The sequence below is a fragment of the Galeopterus variegatus genome, unplaced genomic scaffold (assembly GCF_000696425.1).
Source record: "Galeopterus variegatus unplaced genomic scaffold, G_variegatus-3.0.2 Scaffold936, whole genome shotgun sequence".
Classification (NCBI taxonomy): domain Eukaryota; kingdom Metazoa; phylum Chordata; class Mammalia; order Dermoptera; family Cynocephalidae; genus Galeopterus; species Galeopterus variegatus.
The window spans coordinates 220333-228034 of record NW_007727047.1 but is presented as its reverse complement, the minus strand read 5'-3'; the positions used below and the strand labels follow the sequence as shown (position 1 = coordinate 228034).

General features: G+C 46.8%; 1 long non-coding RNA gene across 1 annotated transcript; it reads left to right on the top strand.

Moving 5' to 3' along the window:
- Positions 1 to 261: 261 nt before the first annotated feature.
- LOC103591175 lies at positions 262 to 6527 on the top strand. Its single transcript, XR_550550.1, has 3 exons — positions 262 to 548; positions 3327 to 3505; positions 6412 to 6527. It is a non-coding gene; the product is annotated as an uncharacterized LOC103591175 (long non-coding RNA).
- Positions 6528 to 7702: the final 1175 nt, after the last annotated feature.

The following is a 7702-nucleotide window of genomic DNA, read 5'->3' as shown; positions in this document are numbered from 1 at the left end:
CGCCCGCTGCCTGGGCCCCTGGGGGCCCCGGCGTCCGAGGGGGGCCCGACGCGGCCACCTCGCGCGTCCGCGCGCCTGAGCTGGGAGAGGGGCTTCGGGGGACCCGGACCTGCTGTGCGGGGACCGGGAGCGCCCCTTTCGTGCGCCTGCTTTTCACGAGGGCCGGGCACCCCGTCCATGAGCCGACACCCGCCTTCTCGGTCCGCAGCTTGCCGTGACGGGACGAGTGACACCGGACACAGCCTACTCTGGGCCGGCTTTTTCAGGACGTGGCTCGGAGCCACCGGCAAGGCCGGGTCCCCCGAAACCTCACCTGCCTTCCCCGCACCGGCGCGGCCTCGAGGTTTCTCAGACGCCTCACAGCCCTCCCCAGACTGTTCTGGAATCATCTGTGCACCTGGCCGCCTCGTTCACTCTTCCTGCAGAGCGAGACCGTGCCCTGTTCATCTTCCTGATGCGACGGCTGTTTAAACGGGCTGCCTGGTATACAGTAGACGCTCAATAAGTGTTGGCTAAGTGGGTATTCCTCACTGCAAGCAGAACTGGAGGTCAGTAGGGTGATCTTCAGAAGGTCAAAGCAACTTAAACAGGAGGGTGGCCTCGGCATTGGGGTGGGGGACACAGGTTCACACACCAGCGTCTCAGGGACTGAAGGCTTCTGCTTCCTGGTCTGTGAAATGGAAAGAGTTGTATTTATCTGCCAGGGTTTTACAGGAGACTATAGGTTGATAGAGCTACAGCGGTCATTCTTGTCTAGTTTGTTTACAATACATATGGAAACTAACGTTATTATTAAGGAAATTTCCATTTTTCCTGGGCCCTAAAGAGCTTTTCCAATACTGGATAATTCGAGCTTATGAACTGGACTGGCACAAACATACATTTAAAACTCCATGTATCAATAGGTTCTGCCCACTTCCCACTCCCGGGAATTGTCTCTCAGGGCAGGCCTGTCCTCTGCAGCACAGCATCAATCACAGTTTCTAATTATTCCCTCACTCAACTGTTGATCTCTCCCCCACCCCCTCTATACTGGTTTAAGTGCTGCTGGGGATGGGGTGGGGGTGGCCGTGGGAGTTGAAGATAAGCCCCCTGCCTCTGGGGAGCTTAAAGTGGTGGTGTGCAGACAAGATACCCAGAACAGCTCCACAGCAGCATAATCGCAGAATCCTGGTTCAAATTATAGAAAGCAAAGAAAATATTTGCTTTAAAGGCATTACGAAGAGAAAAACAGTAGTGATACTTGGATTTACTTATTGGGTTTTCTTGGGGTCTGGAGATTTTGAAAAAGAGAAGGGTTTCTATAGGGAAAAACTGTTTTCCTTTAATTGCTGTCCTAATGTTACTTCTGTCTATGGGAACAAAAGTGTATCCTCAAGTGTAACCTGGATGAAAATTAACCAAGAGTCTGTTGAAACTGCAACTAAAGAAGTCCAAAAAAGGAAAGGCTACAATTAATGCGGAAACCGTGTCAGTGTTATGATGTATTGATTGTGTTAATTGGCAGGACTTTCCACTGCCAGCTCCTCCCTCCCTTATATGAGGAACCACGAGGGGGCAATGTCTTCCTGAGCAATAGCTGAGTGGTGGTCTTGGGAGGGCCCCATGCTGGCATTAGTGGCATTATTACTTTGCCCTCGGCCATTCTTGCCCTTTACTGAATACACTCCATAGAAAGGCATTGTTTTGTTGGAGCCTGGCAAAGCCCCAAGAAAAATGACAATTAATATAGTCCTCGATGGTTCCAGTCAGATCCCTCTTATGAGTAGGTGGAATACGTGGTGTGATTTCAGGATGCTGGGAGAAACTTCCCTACCCCCACCCAGGGAAATGTGGCTTAATCACAAACATAGAACCTGATTAAGCCAAGCTGGGACTTTGTCCATTGTTAAAAGTCTGAAACTTCTGGGATAAGAAACAAAAATAAATTCCGTAAGAGAATGCTTGTCTGGCTTGTTGTGTTCCTAACATCTAGACAGTACCTAACACATTGGCACTCAACTATTTTTGAATGAATGAGCATATTAACTCTTATCAGTTACTGATTCTCAGGCTCAAATGACATTATTGGATCCTTCCGTGATCCTGAAGGAAGGACTGAATTAGTGGAGGCATCTTAGCATAGAAAGCCACCAAAAGAACGCTATTATTTTGCAAGGGGGGACCCTAGATAGAGACCTTGTGCAGAATGGGACAACTGATGAGATTTCAGAAATAAAAGATAAAATCACATCATTGTATTGATACATCAGGCAATAAAGTTGACAATAAAGCAGGGATCCCCACAGTATATAGTCAGCGGTGAGTGAAATTCAGGGTGTTTCAGAAAAGTGTGTGGGAATAGGATAATATGCCAGGAAGAGAGGGATTCCTGGTTTCTGTCCTTTCCATGATGAATAGCTTAGAATTATTTGGAAGAACAGTAATGTATTACCAACAAAAAACCAAGAAAAATCTGTCAACAGATTCGCTATTTATAAAACTTGGTGACTGAGGGGAAAGAGTTTGAATTGGGGGGGAGGGTGAGGGGAACATACATTGTCAGGACAAATGATCTTTATGACTTGTTTACTATTTCAAAGAAAGAAAGTTTTGAAAGTGACATCTCCTCAGTAGCAATAGTTTCCAGGCATACCAAGAATTATAAGACAACAAAGGGATTTTATTTCTTGGAAAAATTGGGGGAATGACCAAGATACATCTGCTTTCTTCCCTGCCCACCACCCTACTGCACTGCTGTCTGGACTATAAGATTATTTGAAATATTGTATACACCTATTCTTTTTATTGCTCATCCCTGTTTCTCTGGCATTGTGAATTTTGAGGCTTGCTTTAAGAAATCCAAAGCCATAATTATGTCTTCAGTGTTTGCCTCTGGAAATTGCACACATTAAAGGTCTATTTTTAGGTTATTTGAGTGGCATGGGCTTTGCACCTATGTTAGCTTTGCAGCAGAAAGCTGCAGTATCTACCACGTGTGTTGTGGTTGTCTGTTAACTTTTCTGTTGAACCAGTGAAGTTCTTGAGGGCAGAGGCTATGTTTTATTGGTTTTTGTCACCCTTGATACCTCTTTCCCTGACCCCACTCCACCCACCACCAGGCCATCACCACCATCCCCTGGTCTTTCTTATTTATTTATTTATTATTTCCAATTGTGGCAAAAGATACATAACAAAATTTACCATCCTAACCATTTTTAAGTGTACTACGGTTTAGTAGTATTAGCTATATCCAGCTGATTGTGCAGCATCCCCTTGATTTTTGCCTCCTAAATAGTTCTGAGCTCCACTCACTATCATTTGCCTCCTCCTATCATTTCAGGAAGACCAAGGAACCACATAAAGAGGCCCACAGGAAGGAGAATCCAGGTCCCCAGCTCACAGCCCCAGCTGAGCTCTCAGCGGACAGCTGGTACCAATTTGCCAGTCTCGTGGGTGAACTCTCTAGAAAGTGGATGCTGCAGCCCTAGGTGAGCTCCCCCAGCTGACACCATACGGAAGAGAGGTGAGTTTTCTTCAGCAAACCCTGCCCAGATTGCAAAATTATTAGTAAAAACATGAATGCTGTCATTTTAAGCCACTAAGTTTCAGGGTGGTTTGTTATACAGCAATATATAGCTATAATGTAATTGCATACCTAGAAGTGGGGCCTTGCTGTCAGAGAAATCTAAAACATATAGTGACTTTGGGATGAGGTGAAGAATGGAAGCTGGAAGAACCTTGAAGAGTTTATTAGTGAAGAACTCTATTTAAAAAACAGTGAGAATATTGTTATTGTAGGCTGGAGAAAAGGGGACCCAATTTTGGTATTGGAAGAATAATTAGCCAAACTAGCCTGCGGTTACATGCAAGCTAGAAATGGAACATAAGAACCACGTGGATCTGGCTGTGGAGATTTGTGGATAGAATGTTGAAAGGATTGAATGGGGGCTCCAGTCAAGATGGCAGAATAGAAGTTTCCCAGCGTCACTCTCCCCAAAATCAACCAATTTACAACTATTAAAAAGCAACGACAGCCAAGCTGGGGCTGCTAGAGCTCAGGGGAAAAGGAAGACAGACCTATGGAGTGCATGAAGGCAGGAGAAGCCATGATGAGAGAAAGAAAGGATCATTCTGACTATTTTGAGCCCTGGCCGCTTCCAGGTTGGCCCTGATGCATGCACGGAGCAGAAGACAGTAAAAGCCGCAGCTGTGCTCTTTGGATGAAGTTGCTTGGAGGCAGCAGGGGAGAAGAGGGCCTTGATGGCCCCCAGGCCAGCAAGACCACTAACAGGGTTCCCGTGGACCCACATAGGAGTGAGAAGCCAGAACAACTGAAAACCAGGAGCCACTCAGAGGCCAGTGAATCATCACAAAGGTCTAGTGCATGGCCCATCTCATGGGAAGTGTTTAGAGCACAGGTGGTGGGGGAGACGGGCCCACCAGGAGAACACTGGGGCACAGCAAGGACAGCTGATCTGCCCCCCAATCAGCATAGGACCACTTAGTGGGGACTGGTCAGGAGTACAGATCTGCAGGGGGTGCAGTGTGCTGAAAAGACTCAGGTCCAGACCAGAGTTTCTACACAACCCAGGTGTACTGGATCTCACAAGACCTGTTAGTACATACAAGGTCAACCATTAAAACCTGAGCTGCACAAAAAGGCTTCCCCAGGGAATCAGCAGCAAAGCAGAAATTTAGCTCAATTCAAGTGCTGGTTCCCCCAGGAAGTTCCCCCATTTTAGAAGTAACCAAAGGACAACAAATTAGTTCCAGTGCAGAGTTTAAGTGGTGGGAACAGCAAATAATCTAACACAGAACTGAAAGATAAAACAAAATACCCACAGATTTAGAGACAAAGTTTGATATTAACTAGTAAAGGTCTAACACCACCAAAGAACACCTATAAAACCTTGAAGGACCGGAAGCCCCCTGGGCTCCCAATCCAGGGAGAGGGGAGGGTCATGGGCCTCAGCCACACCCCCCTAGCAGCCACACCCAGCCCAGCCACTACCACCAAGCTGCAGCAGGAAGCACTGCAGGCACCCGAGCAGGGGTGGTGGAGGGCCAGGGCCTAAGGCACACACCCTCATCCACATCTGCAAACAGCCCAGTGAAGACAACCGAGCCACTGCACAAAGCCCCCTGGTCTCCCCTGCCAGAGTGAGGGGCGTGCCATGGGCCTCGACCCAGCACCCCGTCCTTCTTACTCCTCCCACTCTATTTCCTTCCCCCTTCTCCTCTCCTCCTCCCCACAACGGCTCCACAACATCTTAGAATGTAAAAAAATAAGAATATTAATCAATCAATAAATTTTTTAAAAAGGGTTGAATGGTTTCTTTTAGATGCTAATAATATAGTACAAGAGGAGTGAGATGAGCTAAAAAAGGAACTGTTCTTTTTCCCATCAGAATTTAGAAGAAACATAAAGAAACCAAGACTTGCTGGATTTGAAATCAAACTGTTTCTCTTTTCCAGCTTCTCCAGAGGACAAAACTCTCAAGTTAAGAAATGGCCTAGGGACAAAGGTCAAATCCAGGTGCTGTAGGAAAACATGGCCATAGGTAAAGTTTAGGACAAGAGTATAGCTAGAAGAAGCTGTGGGAGGTGGCCTCTGCAGTGGCCCCCAGTGGCCCTACCTCCTGGTCTACAGATCAAATGGTCCGATCAAATGTGGCCCCTGGGCTCCTGCGTCTGAGAATACAGTTGTGAGGACATAGATTCTGAGGACCCCTAGTGAAAGAGTCGCACTCAAAGAGCTACATATGTACTTGGACCGGACTTAGATCGCGATGTCCTAGCCCAGGGCTGGCAAAATTTTTCTGTATAGGCCAGACAGTAAATATTTTAGGTTTTGCAGATCACATGTGTGATTCCTATTGTATATTCTTCTTTGTTGTTTTTTATAACCTCTTATAAATATTAAAACCATACTTATCTCAGGGGCTGTGTGAAAATAGCCCACAGGCCACTTTTGGCCCTCAGGCTGTGGTTTGCTCACTCCTGTTTTAGACTGTGAACTGTTGTAGAGTAGGATGAGACATTTTGATATTTTAGGGGAGGAGGTAAATGTATTTTTCACATGGACAGGGACATTCATTGTTGTGGCCACATGGTGGATGTCAGTAGGTAGTCTTCAAACATAGTTCCAGGGCCGGCCCGGTGGCGCACTGGATAGTGCGCCGCTTGGGAAGCGCGGCGGCGCTCCCGCCCGAGGGTTCGGATCCCACATACAGACCGGTTCCCGCTCACTGGCTGAGCGAGGCGCGGGAGCAACACCGAGGGTTGCGATCCCGTTGCCGGTCCCCGGTCCGGTACGGGGGCAACACTGAGGGTTGCGATCCGTTGCCGGACACGGAAAAAGACAAAAGACAAAAAAAAAAAACAAAAAAAAAACATAGTTCCAAATAATTTCGCCTTCTATTTTTACAGGCATACCACTCCTGCCATTGAATGGTGGCGTTTATGTGTCCTCCCCTGTAACCGCAACAGAATGCGGAGGAAATGACATTCTGGGAATTCTGAGTCCTGCTGTTCAAAAGTCCTGGCGGCTTGGAACCCAGCTTTCGTGTACGAGTCATGGGTCTCATAACACAAACCGCATCCACGATGGTGGTCCCATAAGATTATAATGGAGCTGAAAAATTCCTACCATCTTCTGACGTCACAGCCATCATAACATCTTGGTGCAATTACTTTTTAGAAAATAAATTTCGTGCGGCCTAAGTGTACAGTGTTTATAAAGTCCACATTGGTGCACAGTAGTGTCCTAGGTCTTCACACTCACTCACCACCCACTCACTGACTCACCCAGAGCAACTTCTGGTCCTGCAGGCTCCATTCATGATAAGTGCCCTATACAGGTGTACCATTTTTTTTTAAATCTCTTATACCAGAGTTTTACTGTATCTTTTCTACGTTTAGATATATTTAGGTACACAAACACTTATTATTGTGTTAAATAGCCTATAGTACTCAGTACAGTAACATGCTGTATAGGTTCTAGCCTAGCAGCAATGGACTATACCATACAGTTTAGGTGCATAGTAGGCTATACCATCTAGGTTTGTGTTAGTGCACTCTATAATGTTCACACAGTGACAGAATTGCCTCACGACGCATTTCTCAGAACATATCCCTGTTGTTAAGTGACATATGACTGTAAAGAGAGAGCCTAAGCAGTCACCTGGAGAGGTCTGCATGGAAGAAAGGCAACCCTGCTCCCTCCCCCATCTTCATCTGAGCTCCCTGCTCACAGCCGTGGGAGGGCCAGCCTCATGAATCTGCCACCTTGGAGGCTCATCTTCCATGTTTAGTCACCCAGCTGAAACAAAGTGGAGCAGAGACAAGTTTCTTCTCAGAGTCCTGTCCAAATTGCATGTACCTTTGTGGGCAAATAAAAGGTTATTGTTTTAGAGCCACTAGGCTTTGGGGTGGTTACTTACGCAGCAATATAACTAAAACACTGGGATTGGGAACAACGTCAAAAGCATCTTGGCTCGTTTTATGCTGCTGTAACAGAATGCCACAGACTGGGTCATTCATCATGAACACAAATTTACTCAGCTCACAGTTCTGGAGGCTGGGAATCCAAGATTGAGAGAATGGGATCTGGGGAGGGCCTTCTGCTGCCTCATCCCAAGGTGGAAGCAGAAGGCAGTAGGGCAGGCAAGCACGTGTGTGCAGGACAGGCGAGGGGAAGGGGGCTGAACTTATCCTTTTA